The sequence below is a fragment of the Lissotriton helveticus genome, chromosome 8 (assembly GCF_964261635.1).
Source record: "Lissotriton helveticus chromosome 8, aLisHel1.1, whole genome shotgun sequence".
Lineage (NCBI taxonomy): Eukaryota > Metazoa > Chordata > Amphibia > Caudata > Salamandridae > Lissotriton > Lissotriton helveticus.
Window position 1 is genome coordinate 797,127,057 of NC_136069.1, and position 18,658 is coordinate 797,145,714.

Genomic DNA, 18,658 nt, shown 5'->3' on the forward strand with positions numbered 1-18,658 from the left:
GGCACAGGCAATACATAATAAAGTGCGTAGTCCAAAACACTAAACTTTTTTGTTTTTAAAATAAGAATAAGGTCTGTTACCATTCAAGTATTTGGGAAGTTACCCATTTTAATTCAGTGCTTAATGCTTGCTGAACTCCAAGTGGTTGCTTCAGTCTAGTTACCAGCATTAAAGGAGTTCCTGGAATTGATCAAAGTAATATTCTCTTTGTGGCCGATCTGAATGTTAAATGATTCTTCCTATTTATGAAGCTCAGCTATACCTTCAGACCCAGCACCGCCACATGATTTCTAAGCCTCTTCCACGTAGATGTTATTTTTTGAGTGTCCTCACTAGAATTTCCTCCTGGTTGAAGACTGCTCAGAAAACAGTTCATTATTAAGCGATTCCAAAGAGAACCACGCAGGTCAGAAAAATCTGCAATCACAACATCACGCTTTAAGCACAGGGTGTACAAAACATCAACATTATGTCACATACACTGCTAATTTTGGACAGATGGCAGTCTCGAAGAGAAGAGAAAACTGCTTTTTAACAGCAAAGAAGGTTGAGTTAACAGTGCTGTATCACGGTAGTGGGTGGAAGCTTGCACAGTCTCAATTCCACGTGCAGGGCATTAAAATATATTTTAACATTCAAAGAGGAAACAGAATCGTATACAGAAATCCACTCAGCATAATGGCACGTGTTAATCTCTTTACATGGCTAAACCGAAAACCGCTGTGAAGTGACAATTCCTGAAAAAACTGGAAGACAAAATCTGTGTCCAGCCCAGGGAAATGATAGTTTGCATCACAGAGCATAAAATCACACAAACTACATTTCCTAACTTAGGTGTAACACAATGCCTGCATCTTGACACCTGCAGGGCAGTTTTAGGTTTGACTGTTTGCAGATGGTGTTAGCATGGTTAGTGGTGTTTGCAATTTTGGGTTCACTCACATGGTGGGAGGAGAGACTAACGGATCAGCAAACAGAGAGGGAAGAGAAGGTGAAATGCTCACTGCATTTTGGGAGCCAAATGGCGTATTCCGTATTCCATAAAGGCATACAACTGAACATCGCACAATAAAAAAATGCATAACATTGCAGACCAAATTTCAGCTGACGCCTAAAAGTAGAGGCAAACAAGTATCGGGAGAGAAAAGACAGCCGAATAAAGAGTGAAATGCAGTAAAAAACAATATCAGACAGTGCTAACAGCTAGTTTATAAGAGCAGTTCAAAGAAGGTAGAATATAAAATTTCTTAGCTATCGTAAGGGAAAGTTTCAATTCTATTAAGGACTCGGACGCGAAGATCATGCATGCTCCCTTCGCTTTAATCAGAATAGCAGCCATTTAAAAAAAAAAAACATACAGAAAAAAATACTATTCGCTAGAGGCCTTGGGAATACCATAAATGTACATAACAGTTCAACGACCAGTAGGCAAATGAGTCCACACAACAGCCAATCAGGAGTCTATGTGCTCCAACATAGTCCTTTACTTGTGTCTCCACATCCTCCTTTGTCACGCGAGCCATGCCGATATCCTCCTGCTTATTGGCCTCCGTCCATATGATAGAAACAGGAGCAGTTAACCCAAATGTCCCATAAACCCAGGAAACAAACTTCAATAACATTAGCAAATGAAGTAATTGTATAAAACAATTGAATCCAGTAACTACAAAATCCAATACCAAAACAGCAGGAGAAAGTTATTCACATTTCTGAGAATAAAGTAATAGTACTTACTAGTCACCGGGCGGGAAGTAGAATCATAATCCCAGGGTGGGATAATCGTTGTCTCCGAATCCTTTAAGGAACTGAAGATTAAGGTTCCGATAGCTAGGATATTTTACATTCTATGTCAGGACCGGAGGCGAGGATTATTCATATTCAAAGCTTATCCACCACCAACTGAACCATATCAAGGACAGGCTCGAAATAAAACCTTTTAAAGGTAGAAACCGATGACCAGTCTGCCACATTCATAATATCCTCCAAACACACACCAAGACTGAATGCCTTTGAAGCCATTGATCTACTGGCTACATGTGCCCCAAAGATCTTCAAGTCAATGACAGCTTCTTGTATTACCCATTTTATCCAGCGAGCTATAGTAGCCGAGGAGACCGCCTTATGCGGCTTCTTGAGGGCAATCAACAGTTGTCGTTCACTTGGTGGTCGGAATTCCTCTGACATCTCCTCATATGCCTTGAGGCACTGCACCACGTTCGGTTTTGGGAGATCCGGAAAAGCTGGATAAGAAATAACTCGGGTGTGGCATTTTGTATGCCTGCTGACCGTAAAGGAGACTCCAGAGGGGGAGAAAGTCTTGCCTGTAACATCCAAGGCCCGGACATCAGACACGTCTATAAGGAACCAAGCATAAGAACATCGCTAGCTATGCAGAGAGCTTCTTTCTTGAAAAAAATCTATTGGGTTCCTAAGATAGAAACAGGTTGAGTACCTGATTGACATCCCAAAGAACAGAGTACCTCGGTTCTGGAGGAAGGGATAATCTGGCCCCCCTGAAGAAGACACAAGGAGATGATGGACGGAGCGCTGAAACTTTTCAGACACTCACCCACAGTCACAGATCTGGGTTGAATCCATCATTGTTCTTTAGCTCACTTCGCCACCTCAGTTCAGACACAGCTATATGCAATTCAGTCTTGCCCTGTGCCTCATGGGAACAGTCCGACCTAAACTGCCAAGCCATGTCTTCCCTGGACTGGAAACAAGCATCCTGGGACCGGTTTCGGGGTAACTACCCTCATCAGTCAGGCTAGCTTGAATCCAGTGGCAAAGTGAGCAAGGGACCCACATCTGGGCATACTCTGCCAACTTAGGGCAAACAAAGCAAATACATGGGGATGAAGGACGGTGCGCTGAAACTTTTCAGACACTCACCCCCAGTCACAGATCTGGGTTGAATCCATCATCGTTCTTTAGCTCACTTCGCCACCCCAGTTCAGAGAAAGACAAGATACTAATGGATTTTCCCCAATATGAGAGCTGTCTACCGGAACATGACCTGCGTAAATGGCTGACTGAAAGGTAGTGATGAAGAAATAGGCTAAACCGCCGACCAATGAAGCCAATAAGTAGAGATCCTGAACTATATCAGCAACCAAGGGATCAAAACCCTGTCACAAACATCAACTGGTCCATCGTATCCAAGCAGACTTGTAGCTATTGACTGTGCTCTCTGCCCAAGCTCTAGAGAGGAGATTTGAAGCTTCTCGCCAAAGGCCTGGGACGGACCATCTGCCCTTGCAATCCGCCATGCCATCAGAGTAAGGGACCCGTCCAGGACCATTGGATGCAGAATCCAATCCTTGTTGAGAAGCAGTTATAGAAACAGAGGGGGACGGATTGGAAAATCCCAAGTAAGTTCAAGAAGAACTGGAAACCACACTTGAGACTTCCAAATAGGGGTAATCATCATCACCTCTCCTCCCTGTGCCTGATTTGGGCCGAAGCCCGAGTGATCATTGCGAACAAAGGAAATGCATAACCGTTCTCCTGACTCCAGTCCTGGAAGAACGCATCTGTGGCAACTGCCAGAGGGACCGGGTTCCAACTGACAAATATGGGTAGTTGATGGTCCATCATGGAGATAAACAGGTCAATTTAAAAAGGATCCCAGCTGCACTGGATCAATGTAGAGACCTCTGGGAGAAGTCTATGTGGGAGAGCTACCAATCCATTTCGTACCTTGTCTCTGCTGAGGGCACCAAGGAGCTTGTCCTGGCATGCCCCCAGGACTTATCAATCCCCTTTTTGGGATCCTTCATGAACTTGGCCAAGAAGGTTGCCATGGTGGGGTTAAGCTCTGGGGTTAAGGACACCTTCCCCTCCAGAGAAGGATGGGGACACTCTGCCCAGAGGCGGCTACTGAGAATTTGCGCTGCCACATAGGAGGCAACATTCTCGGCCAGGACACATTCTGCTGACCTGGAATGAATAATGTCATCAGGGTCCAATAGATTGGACCCTGGGACTGGTATATGCCTATCAGAAGGGGGGAATGGAGGAGGGAAGCCAGGGTCTTGATGGTCCCTGGTCATAATTGGTTTTCCCATGGGAGTCATCTGAGATACATTTAAATGGCAAACATCAGTAACCATGAATAAGTACTAAGGTAAGAGGAAAGCACTTATCTTGGCTGCGAGCAGCGGAGAAAGAGGATGTGGGGACACAAGTGAAGGACTATGTTGAAGCACGTGGAGTCCCGATTGGCTGTTGTTTGGACTCAATTGCCTATTGGTTGTTGAACTGCGGTGAACTGTTTTGTTATTCCCAAGACCTGATGGGTTTAGTATGTTTTTTAAAAAAATTGCTGCTATTCTGATTAAAGCGAAGAGAGTATGTAAAATCCTCACCTCCGGTCCTGACATAGAATTTCCTCTTCTGAAGTGCAGATTTTGAATTTCATTCAAGAGAAAAATTATTTCCTTCAAATCAATAGTTAAAGTTATTTTCAGTGTGTGACCGGCATCCCAGGATAGTGACAGTGTCTCGTCAATGCTCCCACAGCTGATACAGAAAGAGAGAGCTGAAACAAGGTGAAGTGCTGCGAGCCGACAAGGCAAAACCAAAATGCTGCCTGAAGCACCCACCCAGTGCTTCATTTGAACCAATGGGTGCTGGTTGGGGCCACAGGCACTCACTTTTGGGGGCCTGTGCTTATTTTTTCTCATCATACAGAAATAACTTGATGAAAGGAGAAAGCAGGAACCAACACGAATGAGCTAAGGGGGCTTAGAGTGTGTGGTAGTTGATTAAATTTGCAGAAAGTGGATTCAATACCATGCAGCCTTGGTGTTTGGCACACCGACATTTAATAGTGCCAGCCACAGGCTTCTGAGCAGAGCTTTGGGCATCAACACTTATTTCATTACAAGTTAATCATTGCACTGCCTTGATCTTGAGTTTTATGGCCCCGGTAGAGAATTCCCAAGCAATCGTACCACATCCGGCAACCTGAGGCCACACAGAAGAAGCAAACGGCCACCTGCGCTTCAATCTGGAGTCTTCTTACTTGAAAAACTGTTTTTCCTCACCGGTGTGCTGTAGTATAGACCAAAATTGTATCAAATAAACTTTAGAAAAAGACATTTGGGCTTGAGTTGACAGTAAGGATTTTATTCTCCACATAACCATGGATTTCTTATCGCTGTTTAAATTAACGGTGGGCGAGTCAACAAATTAACAGGGAGAGCCAAGCCATATTTGAGCCAATGGCCGGCTCTGGCTCTAAAAGCCCATACATGAGCCAAGACTTGAAAATATTTAGCACGTATATCATGCAACAAACATGTTACAATATGATATGGTGTCTTCAGAAATCAAAAAACTATTTCTTTAACACACAGGCTATATCTCTGCATGCAGAAGTATTTATTAAACGTGAACGTTTCAAACATGAACTGAAAAACATTCCTGCCTTAGCCCTGTTAACAATGCTATTAGTTCACTATGAGGCAAGTTGTCATATGTATGTATTTACTTATTTTTGAAGGTTTTATATAGCGCGGACAAGACCCTTGCAGGTATCAGAACTCTTTACAAGCAGATATACTAAACAAAACCCATATTACAAGAAACAGTTATGTTCCGAGCATATCATACAAAAGTATCACAACGTATAAACATAGTATGTACCCTATATTTGGCCTAGAGCCTTATTATATGTGGAGCAACATTAAAGGCTATCAAATCAAACAACCTGAACGTATTTGACAATTGTCTCATATGGGATAGTGAACAAAAAGGAGGCTTGGTGAAATAAAGTATTTGCTTGGCATCACATATTTTGGTCAAGTAGGCAAGCCAGGGTGGGTACCAAATTTTCTGTTTCACACTGTGCAACTGGGCCACTTGGGGGTATCGCTGATATCAGAGGTTAACACTTTGTCCTTAATTCTTGTAGAATGAGATTAGAGCATGGGTGACAGACAGAATCCACATTTTATCTTTGGCAGTTTTACATAGTGTTAACCAATGTCGAAGGCCATAAGGGTCCTTTACAACAGAAACGGAATACCTTACATATTTGTTTTTTCGGCACAGGAAGATTTCATGGGATTCACAAGATGCTGAGTCTACGCTGGGTTTCAACCCGGCTTCCCATATTACATGGTTGGCATCTGTAATCACTAAGCCACATTGCCTACGGTGAAATTGGGGATTGTTTTGGGCTCGTGATTCCAAAACGACCTTGAGCTGAGCCCAAGCCAGGCATCTGGCTCAAGCTTTCAGTGGCTCGGCTACTTCTAGTTAAGATTGACAAAGCAAAATAGACTCAAATTAAATGTGGGCAAAAATGAAGCACTCTTAACAGGTCCTGTAAACATGGTAAAAACAATAATTATTTGACTACCCTACTTTCTAGGACTACTATATTGCCTTTAGAAAAAGGCAGCTAATAACAATGCACTAGTCAGAGCCGGCTTTTGGGCAGTGTGACTGGTGCGGCCGCACTGGGCGTTGCCTGGGCAGGGGACGCTGACCTCAGGGGGGGTGCTGTGTTTAGCAATAACTTATGATTTAAAAACACCTCTGGCAGAGTTGCTAGTGAGTCCATTTTTTAGGCAGCATTAAAATGTCAACATAACTCTTGTGATAAATGTTTCTGCAAGAGAGAGATCAGAATTTTGTTTAGTTGCAGTTTTCGCTTGCCATAAAGTAGTGCATAGAGTTAATATGCCTGCTGCAAAGAACTCATACTGTGGAGATCACAGATATGTATTTTGCAAGGATAGCTCAGTGGATTACTACTTTTGTCACAGAGATCCTTTTGTCACCGCAATTCTTAAGCTACAACCTCAATACAGAACAGTAACTGTTCCGAACTGTCATCAAAGAGCTGCTTGCAAACTACATAAAATAGGTTAGGATATTAGGATTATTTTCCCCAGTCTTTCATTATCTATTCCTAATGTTGCTGAAAAGGGTTTGTTTGGGTAAATGTGCAGTCTTATTAGATTAAACCCAGATCTTTTGACTGGGTGTGAGTGTTTGATTGATTCAGATGCTCCGTCCATCACCACCCCCTTTTGTACCGCTTTTGGCCCCCATAAGTGTGGCAGGGTATGCTCAGACGTGAGTCCCTTGCTCACTTTGCCACTGGATTCAAGCAAGCCGGGCTGAAGACGGCTGGAATGCCAGAAACCGGTCCCCGGAAGCTTGTTTACGGTCCAGGGAAGACATGGCTTGGCAGTTCGGACTGGACTGTTCCCATGAGGCACAGGGTCAGACTGATTTGCATATAGCCATGTCAGAACTGGGGTGGCAGAGTGGGATAAAGAACGGTGATGGATTAAACCCAGATCTTTTGACTGCGTGTGAGTGTTTGATTGATTCAGATGCTCCGTCCATCACCACCCCCTTTTGTACCGCTTTTGGCCGCCATAAGTGTGGCAGGGTATGCTCAGACGTGAGTCCCTTGCTCACTTTGCCACTGGATTCAAGCAAGCCGGGCTGAAGACGGCTGGAATGCCAGAAACCGGTCCTCGGAAGCTTGTTTCCGGTCCAGGGAAGACATGGCTTGGCAGTTCGGACTGGACTGTTCCCATGAGGCACAGGGTCAGACTGATTTGCATATAGCCATGTCAGAACTGGGGTGGCAGAGTGGGCTAAAGAACGGTGATGGATTAAACCCAGATCTTTTGACTGGGTGTGAGTGTTTGATTGATTCAGATAGTCCGTCCATCACCACCCCCTTTTGTACCGCTTTTGGCCGCCATAAGTGTGACAGGGTATGCTCAGATGTGAGTCCCTTGCTCACTTTGCCACTGGATTCAAGCAAGCCGGGCTGAAGACGGCTGGAATGCCAGAAACCGGTCCTCTGAAGCTTGTTTCCGGTCCAGGGAAGACATGGCTTGGCAGTTCGGACTGGACTGTTCCCATGAGGCACAGGGTCAGACTGATTTGCATATAGCCATGTCAGAACTGGGGTGGCAGAGTGGGATAAAGAACGGTGATGGATTAAACCCAGATCTTTTGACTGGGTGTGAGTGTTTGATTGATTCAGATGCTCCGTCCATCACCACCCCCTTTTGTACCGCTTTTGGCCGCCATAAGTGTGGCAGGGTATGCTCAGACGTGAGTCCCTTGCTCACTTTGCCACTGGATTCAAGCAAGCCGGGCTGAAGACGGCTGGAATGCCAGAAACCGGTCCTCGGAAGCTTGTTTCCGGTCCAGGGAAGACATGGCTTGGCAGTTCGGACTGGACTGTTCCCATGAGGCACAGGGTCAGACTGATTTGCATATAGCCATGTCAGAACTGGGGTGGCAGAGTGGGCTAAAGAACGGTGATGGATTAAACCCAGATTTTTTGACTGGGTGTGAGTGTTTGATTGATTCAGATGCTCCGTCCATCACCACCCCCTTTTGTATCGCTTCTTATTAGTAAAGTCAGCCTTTATAAGTGCTTTAAAACAAATTAAATGTATGTGAGAGAGGGGCTAAGGCGAGATGAGGGGCACTTTTGCCCAGTGGTCATGACGGAATCCGAGGAGGCGGTCATGGGGGGAGGGGGCGCCACAAATGATTGTCGCACAGGGCACCAACAGTGCTAAAGCCGGCCCTGACAACAGTGATGCTAGAGTAAAACAACAATTAAGCCTGTGCTGCTGGCCTTCAAAACCTTACACCATTTACAAACATCTTGTGATTGCTAATGGAACACCGGAAAACTCATGAAAACAGTACAAAAGCAATGCAGTTACTTGACAAGGAAATGGCTGCAGTTTAAAATCACCTGCTGCAGAGTTGTTGTACCTTCAGTTTTCAGGCAGCTCTAAAAATGTCAAGATAACTCTTGTGATTAATGTTCCTGCTAGGAAGAGAGGTCAGAGTTTTGTCTAGTGCCGGTTTTGACTTGCCATAAAGTAGCTCAGAGGGTGAAGATGCCTTCTGCAAAGAACCCATACTGTGCGGATCACAGATCTGTATTTTTTGTGGATAGCTGAATGGATTACTGCTTTTGTCACATAGATTCTTTTGTTACCGCAGTTCATAAGATACAACCCAAATGTAGAACAATGACAAACTTTCATCAAAGAGCTGCATGTAAACTGCATATAACCGGTTATGACGGTCTGTTTTTTTTACCCAGTCTTTCATTATCTATTCCTAATGTTGCTGAAAAGGGTTTGTTTGGTTAAATATACTCTCTTATTACTAAAGTCAGCCTTTACCAGTGCTTTAAAACAAATATAATATATGTGAGAGACGGGCAATTGAGATATAAGGGGCACTTGTTTCCAGTGGTCATGAGGGAATGCGAGAACTTGGTCATGGGGTTGGGGGAGCCAGAAATGATTGTCGCGCCGGGTGGCATCAACTCTAATGCCGACCCTGAGGGGGCCTATAGCTTCAGGTCAGAAGTCCTTCACTCTGGAGGGGCACCAACCTTGATGATGAAGTGGAGGAAGTGGGCAGTCAGGAGTCTGGCAAGCGGCAACAGCGTGCAAGCCAAGAGGCATGAAGGGCTAGCAGCGAACCACACAGGTGTTTCTTCATCCAAAGGAGTTAATTTCACAATTTCTTCAGAGTTATGCTTTCAAATTTTTAAGATGATTTGACAACACCTTCGATCTTTGTGCTTGTCTACAGTTCTTAACCGCTCTCGGTCCTAGATTTTAACCAGGCCCATGAGTCTTCTTGTTGCCTCAGCAATATTGCTAATTATATAGAAAGGGGTCTGTTTGTTAGTGTCTAGCTGCTCTCAGGATGCCATATACTTGATCTTATTTCCTATGATCAATTTAGAGATAGGACTGATAAAGAAGACATTGGATAAAACGTGTATTTGTTCGCAGGCACATTCATCGGAGGTGGCAAGGTTCCTGTTCTTGCCATGGTGAATAGTCACCTCTCTCTAAAATAGGTAAGCGTCTTAAGATCTGATTGGGGGTGAAGAAACGATAACTAGACAGGAGAGACCAGCTAGTTTAATGTTCTCCAGTGCATTGTTCTTGTCTTCCTGATGGAGTTTTAGGAAGGTTTTCAATACAGTTAGGGTCATTCCTGTGCCAGGATTAACCCCAGCCATGTTGCTTCTTTCTTCCAGGCCATGACAAACTTTGATCTAGTTTGTATGATGAAGAGGTCCCTTCATTCTTTGACTAGAAAGTTCTTCTTGTTGGTGCTCAGTTCTTTAGCCTTTTTTGATGAGCAACAGTTGGCATCTGTTGAGAATGGAGCTGGAGTCAATGTCACAATCTGGGGCAGTTGTTTGAAATCCTGCTGGAAGAATAAACAGAGATTTCCGAATTTCCTTCCTTGAACACCAATTTTGGCTGTGAGTTTATCCAGGACCATAGTACTGCTCAGAATGTAATTTGGCTTCCTACCTCGATTTGCACAACCGGGCGATGTGCTGTGAGAAGTAATGACGTGGGAGTGGACAAAACGTAGAATGCCATTTGATTAAGCCTCTGATCTTTCGACTGAATTTTGTGTATGAGTGGGACATTTTAGGTTGTTGGTTATGGGCAACCTATGGTAGGAGAAAGAGTTTACTTCTTCAAGCCGTACATCTCCGCTGAAGAATGACGTCTTAATTTTTTGGTTTTCTGGAGACCAGGTTTTTTGTTTGTTTAACTTAAATCTTTTTACCATGCAGTACTTGTACAAGGTATGTAATCTGGCATGAAGGTCTCTGGGTGTGTAAGCGATCAGAATGTAGTTATCTGCGAGCAGGTACCTTGAAGTTCTCAATAAATGAGATGTCTTGGGAAGCTTTTGTTGTTAAGATTCTTGGTATAAAGGATGAATATTGAAAGGGGCGAGGAGGCAGCCCTGTTTAGCACTCAACGCTGAAATGTCTGCACAGGCAGCCATTTTGAGTCAGTGTTACTTATTAATTTGAATTTGGGGAAAGCAATTTTACAAATCAGAGCCTGGCTGTATTAAGGCCGAAAAAAGAGAGCTTACCGTATAAACATTTGCAGTGGAAATAGTTCGAAGGATGAGGGGTAGTCCAGATATACACATGTGCATCTAACAAATAAAAGGCAAATTAAAAAACAGAAGCAGATAAACAACAGCTGTAAAATTAATATATTTTTTCCCCCGGAGTGTTACATAGCACGAACTTGACCCGAAGGTATCAGGTGCCAGAACACTTTACCTGAGCACCTCTTACGTTACACAAGGACACATTCATTTTTGTTAGGCACTGGGAGATTAAGTGATTTGCCCAGAATCACAGGATGTTGAGCGTCATTGCAGAGACATGAACCCGGTTTCCCAGATTGGAGGTCAACCGCCATAGCCGTTAGACCACATCCTCTCCCCATACTTGCAAGGAGTAACCGCCATAGCCGTTAGACCACATCCTCTCCCCATACTTGCAAGGAGTAACCGCCATAGCCGTTAGACCACATCCTCTCCCCATACTTGCAAGGAGTAGAAAAAACTAAGTTCATGCGAAGACTTCAGTGTCCCACAAGTTTAGGTAGAATTAAACCTACACCTGGATACTTGCTGGCAGATATATGTGCCTGGTGCAAGATCTGCTGCATATCCCAGAAATATAATCAAACACAGCAGGGTCTATTTTAACATGCATTCAAACATGTATGTGCACTGACCACTTTTCTGACTGCATACATATACCCCATTTTGATCAGGCATATCTCTACCTCGTTCTAAAGCACATGGTCAAACATTGGATTGAAAAAACAGCCAGGAAAACTACATTTATAGCAGGATATCAAATGTTTCTCTGGCAGTTTTTGCACCCATTTATTAGCTTTCTCCTCTGAAATGGAGAATAACTGGTGGCAATCGTCTTTATGACCAGCATTACCCTATGGTATTCCTCTTTGACTGATCTGCCTGCATGAGGAACATGGGACCAAGCGCAATTTGCGGGTGGCAGGAGATTTAAAAATTGGAGCCAACTCCTTTGTGCTTCATTTTAAAAATATTGCGGCATTCAAAATGAGATATTTAGTTACAAATCTGCAGCACTGTGAGTGTGGTAATACGTTTCAGAAGCAAGTAATCCAGGAATTGATCATCAATAACTATGATTAGGAATCTATTAAAAGTTAGGCTATTATTTTTGTAGCTCTTGAGTATTGCGACACTATGCAGATGGGATTCCCATGTGTTCCAGGGTGTAAAATTGTGCGTTGAGAGAGCTCTCCCTATGGTAGTAATTAGATATTATGATGCAAATAGGGGGCTGGGTCAGACCTCAAATGTCATAGCCTTAGGGGGTGCCTTAGATTCATTAAAGGGGGAGGACATCAGGCATGAGAATTTTATGCTGGCAGGGGATTTTAATTGATACCCGTGCCCAAATATTTTACACCTGTCAACTAACACACAACCTTGCCCAATTTCAGAGGATTTGTGCCTGGAGCGTACCACAGAAGAGGAGGAGATGAATAACTTCCTGCACATGCACAATTTGGTTTTTACTTTAGATCAGATGATAAACCAGGTGTAATCCTCAAATACCTCCAACATATAAAGGAAGTGGATCCGCCAAGATTATTGATTTCATTTTTGTCCCTGCTTGCATGGGTTGGCCTCCTGCTTCCTTTTTTAAAAAAATATTTTTATTGATCTTCACCCCATTTTAACAAAGGCACATACAATGACCTAATTATGGTACAGTCAGAACCGAAAATACATAACAACAAAAAAAAGATATACAATTCCAAGTTCGGCCTAGTTACACACAGGAATTCATAATGCTTTCAAATGCCACATAATTTCATAAACACGACCGGTAGTATTAAATCATGATGCATTATCTCCGCCTAAAGCTTTAAAATCGGAAGAAGAGAAGAGAGAAGAGGGTATACACAAAAGCAAACATCAGATATTACTTAATAGCTATAATTACATCATTTACACTATTTACATTTGCTGTATCCAATCGGTGACAGGAGCTCATATTTGATATCCAAAAGCCCTTTTTTTCCTGCCTTTGGTTTTGTAAATTGAGATTTCTAAATTATAAATAGCTAATAATCTAGACCTCCAGCTAATAAACGTAGGGGGGTCAGAACTGACCAAATCACTTGTTATACATAAGCGGGCCATGGCCATAACAATGAACAGGATTTGCTTTCATGGATCTCGACCTAGTGATTTCTGCCCTATCGACTCCTACACAAAATTACTATATCCGCAGTAATGCTTAGCGACGTTCCTAAAATATTGTTCAGAAAACTTTCAATCTCTTGTAAGAACAAACTTAGTCCAGGGCAGGAAAAGAACATAGGAACCGAATCTGCAGCTTGTAGTCCGCACCTATCACACTTATCCCCCCTCACCCCTCCCCCCCCCCATTTGGCAATTTTCCCTGGAGTATAATAAAGATCAAAGATGGACATAAAGTGCTAGCTCCTAAGTCTTCCAGTCATTAAAATCTGATTCGCCAAGTCCAGAGAATCCTCAATATTTACACCACTGTACCCCAAATTATTCTCCCATTTTGAATTCCATATCCCAATAACATCTGAAAATGCTTCCAATAACAATTGATAGATCTCACCAATGGTGGATTTTTTCCCTATTCTTTCAATCGGGGGAATTTTTTCCATTAATAACCCTACGCCTGTCCCCGTCCTCCCCAGACAGCTACAAACCTGTAGGTATTTAAAAAAATCTTGTTTTAATAAACCATATTTCCCCTGCAAATTTGTAAAGGATAAAAGTTGGCCGCCTTCTAACAAATCACCCAGAAAGAGAAGTCCCTTCAATCCCCATCTAAATGTGACCTTGTCCTGAAATATTGGTGGTAAAAGGGCGGGGGCAGAAAATGGGGTATAGAAGTTTACATTTGGAATATTCATCTTTCTCCTTATTTGTTTCCAAACTAGATAGGTAGCTTTGAGCACCTTGAACTTAGTCTTTTTATAATAGCTGGGCTCTGAAATCCTTATCAAACAACTATTAACGTCCTCCCCAGCCCAAATTCATAAATAGTTGGTCTCCTAGCAAACAGTATCTTGGCCTTAGCCCCTACTATGAGGAGTCCCAACTGTTGCATCATTAAGGCCCAATAGTACAGCAAACAGTATGGGATACCCAGTCGCCCCGTTGTCTCTGAAGTATCATACATTTGAAAGCCCTTCTCGGCCTCCTATAGACCCAGAGAAATCTAGAGCAAATCTGATCTATCTTTGTGAAGCAAGAGACAGAAAACTCAAGAGGGATTGTTCTACATAGATATAGTATTTTGGGCAAGACCAGCATTTTTAAAACATTACAGTGCCAATGGAGAGAAAGATGCAGATGATCTAGCCTTTCCAAATTACTGCTCTGGGAGACATGATGGCGGCCGTTCGTTCGGCCGAGTAAGCTGGATATTGACACTCTCCTGGAGTAACTCCCCCCTACGGGCTAACTGTGTGGTCTTGGGCTTTGTAGACCGATCTGGATGTAGGGAAATTACAGCATGATCTGGCGGTGCTGGTCCTGGTGTTTATATATTCTACAGCCTGCAAAACTACTGAATACCAGCTCGCTGCTTTGGTGGCATACAACTAGGATTACAACTTGGCGTGTCTACCCAATGTCTCCGAAGAACGCAGCCAAGGTCATTAAGGCCCATCGGCCTACCCCGGCGCGGCTTCTGGTGCCAGGAGCTTGGCGAAGAGCAGCAGCGGAAGAGGAGGGAAGGTGGACGGCGGCAAGTGGAGAATTTTTTCTTCCCTCTTCAAGAGGGAAAAGCGACGCCACTACCCGCGGCCGGCTCACAGTCCCAGCATTATTCAAAGCTCAGCCCGGCAAAGTAAAAAGTGTAATGATGGTTTTAGAGCCAGGCTGTGCATCGGTGGAGAGCAGTAGCAGTGTTGTGGTTGAAGCCGGTAACAATGTTGCAACAGAAGGATTGCTGCCTGGGATACAAGGTACTGTTATTAACTCTGTTTTTGCTGCTGTGGCTGCTCCTAGCGAAGAGAACATGGGGTAGCCAGGTATCTTGTAAACTGCACCACTTTGTCACTTTTTGAGCCTTCCACTCTCACATTAGCACGACACATAGTGACCTCACTCTTAAGTGCTCCCGCATCTCCATAGGTTGTAGAACACCCGACCCGCAGCGGGGCAGGAAGAACCCCATGATGAAGCATGCCACAAAGGATCCTTTTGGTGGGTGTTCACCTTTTTAACTTCCTTCAGGACCCGGATAATTTACCGGGAAAGTATAAACTGGCAGGGATATGCCTGGGGGGCGACTTCAACGCAAAGATAGGAAAAGGAATTACTGGGAGTTCCCCCCAGTTTATTCCATACAATCCATGTAAGAGAGGCTATGAGCTACTAGATCACCTATCAAGCTGCAGTTTATTAAATGTGATGGATATTGCAGCCATAAATACCATTGATAACCCACTTCCCACCTATAGAGGTCGGGGACGAGCCTCAACCATAGACTATGTCTTCATATCCCCCTCACTACAAGATCACCTACTCAGGGCGGAGGTTAGGTCATCTACCTTTGGAGACCATAACCCCATCGCGGTCTCATTAAGGGTAGCCCCGCGTCCTAACATTAGAAGAGAACTGGGAGCGGGAAACTTAGAGCCCTCAACCGACAGCCTAAGAATCAAATGGAAGAGTATGGATTACACGGAGACCTTCCTGAAGATAGTAAAAACGTATCCTACTCTCTGTCAGACTTGTCTTACCCTGACAGACCCCAATCCAGAGGCAGTTTCCGCTTTTATTTTACTATGCGCAGGCATTAAAGAATTGATTTCTAGACCGGCAGCCGCACACAAATCTGACCCTAGGTGGTTTGACAATACCTCCTCCAGAGCCAATAGGGACCTGAGAGCAGCCTTGTCAGTTTCCCCTAGAGATCCTACCCTTATTCGAACTTTAAGGTGTAATTATAAATGTGTAATAAAACTTAGGCGTGACACGGTCTTAAAGGAATATTGGAACAACCTGGCCTGCGCTGCTAAACATAATAACATAAATATTTTTTGGCCTGCCACCAAGTCCCTCAGAGCTTTTGGGAATCCATCCACCTCCCTAACCTGTAATATTACTAGTGAAGCGTGGGTCGCCCACTTCTCAAAAATATATGCTTCCCCGCCCCAATGTGAAGACATTTTGGAAAATTTTATGCCCACCCAAATCCAAATGTCTTTCAGTGAGGTCGAGGAGGCAATACTTCAGAGTGCGGGAAATAAAGCCCCAGGTCAGGACGGGTTGCCCATCGACCTTATAAAATTCAAGCCAGAGTTCTGGGCCCCTTTGTTATTAAATGTTTTTAACAACTTAATCACAACAAAAATTGCTAGTACATGGTCAACCTATGTAATTATCCCACTTTTTAAAAAAGGAAATAGATCTGATCCAAGCTGCTACAGGCCTCTCTCGTTAATTGACAATACTCTTAAAATATTGGGGAGAGTATTATTTAATAAGATTAGGACCTGGGCAGAGGATGAAAATATATTAAATAAATGTCAGTTGGGGTTTCGTAGTCACCTAGGTACTGTGGAACAGTGCTTGAACCTTAATTTAATAATAGGGAAGTATACCATCGCTCAACCCAGTCCGCTCTACCTGAGATTTATGGACCTCTCGTCCGCCTTTGATTTTGTTAATAGATCGAGGCTTTGGCAATGTCTTTTGGATTATGGTCCAGACAAAGATTTGGTGTTCTTTTTAGCATATCTGCATAGAGATTTAAAGGCTCGGGTAAGGATAAGCATGGAGGGAGCAGTGTCAGGAGACATTGCGGTCGGTAGAGGTGTTAGACAAGGGTGCGTTCTCGCCCCACTTTTGTTTATTTTATATATTAATGAACTTCACAATGTCCTGTCTAACCAAACCCCCGACGTCCCCATAATTAATGGTAATAAATTGCCTGCCTTATTATACGCAGATGATGCTGTTTTAATGGGTCGTTCACCGAATGCTTTGAGAATTTTTGTTAGGGGTTTTGCAGATTTTATGAACAGTTTGGATCTCTGCACAAATTTTAAAAAAATCTTTTTTAATGTGCTGTGGCCCCAAGAAACAATCTATTAAAAGCATTACTTTGGGCCAAGATTCTTTGATATGCACTCGCACTTTTCCTTACCTAGGCATACAATTTTCGGACAATGGGTCCTGGACTCCACATTTGGCCTATGGACTGACTAAATTTCTAAGAGCTATAAACTCAGTATTAAGTCTCCCCAAACCAAAAAGAATTGAAGTGGTACTGTCCCTACTTAAAATCTATAGGACACAATGCGTACCCACCATGACCTATGGGGCTAAAATGTGGGGCCACATAAACTTGAAAAGCGTTCAGGTCGAGGAAAATAGATTTTGTAGGAGGCTCTTGGGCTTACCAATTTCATCGCCCACCTTTGTATGCCATAATGAGCTAAGAATGTCTTACCTGGAGGACTATATTAGGTCACGCCCTGTCCTGTTCTGGCTAAAGGTTTGGAAAAACCCAGCAGCCACCCTGACTAGGGAAATTTTGGCTGATTGCCTAAAATGCGATAAGGGTAGCGATATCTCCTGGCTGGCCCAAGTATGGGCGAATTTGATTGCGGTTAATCTTGAGCATATCTTTAATAATCCTGACCAATTCGATGGAATTGACGGAAAGATTATTCGCAAAATGTTATATAAACACTATGGGGATGCAAGATACGCCCAGGAATCAGCCAAAGTATCCGTGAAACAGTATATTTTAATGACAGGTGATGGCGGACCCCCTTCGTGCTTCCCCATTAGTTACCTTTTAAAAGATATTACACGTTGGTAGCGCAGCCTTCTTTTTCGTCTAAGATCAGGATCAATAAAGAATTTGCTCTGTTTCACTATAGGCTATCAACCCAATATTGAGAATTTGGCCTGCCCATGTGGCAACCTAGGGAAACAGTCTTTGTTACATTTTTTGTTCTTTTGCTCTTTTTATCAAAATTACAGCATGCAGCTAACTGATACCGTTTTTCAGAGCCAAAGGCATAAAGGATTTTAAGGTAGCATACAAAACTATTCTCCAGCTTAAAGATGATGACATTATGTATCGAGTGTGTACCTTTCTGAAAATGGCCATTCGTTCATGTTCTTCTGTGAATTGATGATTGTCGGATTAGGCTGTATTATATGTATTTATTGGTTTTTGTATTGCTTGCACTTACATCTTGCACTATGCACAGTTGCACTTTATCTGATGCTGCTAATTGTAATCTATCTGATATTTTGTGATTTTTTCATTCCTAGCTGCTCCAAAGGGAAATATCGCACTTTGCACACTGTCACTTTAATACCATCGTCGTCATCAAAGATATGGATAACCTAGTAATATTTTATTTGAATATTTTAACGTTGATTTTTAATAATGATGGACTATGTACGTGATTATGTGTATGTCTCTACTTTTATGGATAATGTATATTGATTGATTGCTCCCGCATCTCCATAGGTTGTAGAACACCCGACCCGCAGCGGGGCAGGAAGAACCCCATAATGAAGCATGCCACAAAGGATCCTTTTGGTGGGTGAGGGTTATTTTAAAAACACACTGTGTTTCCCTATACATCATTAGGGCACACATTGTTTTACAAATCATGGGAGTTTTCTCTAGGAAGGATAAATACATTTACCCAGTGTGAGGTGGATTCTTTTTGGTTATTTTATGACGTTTTAAGGAGGACGGGTCAACCTCAGTCCATTT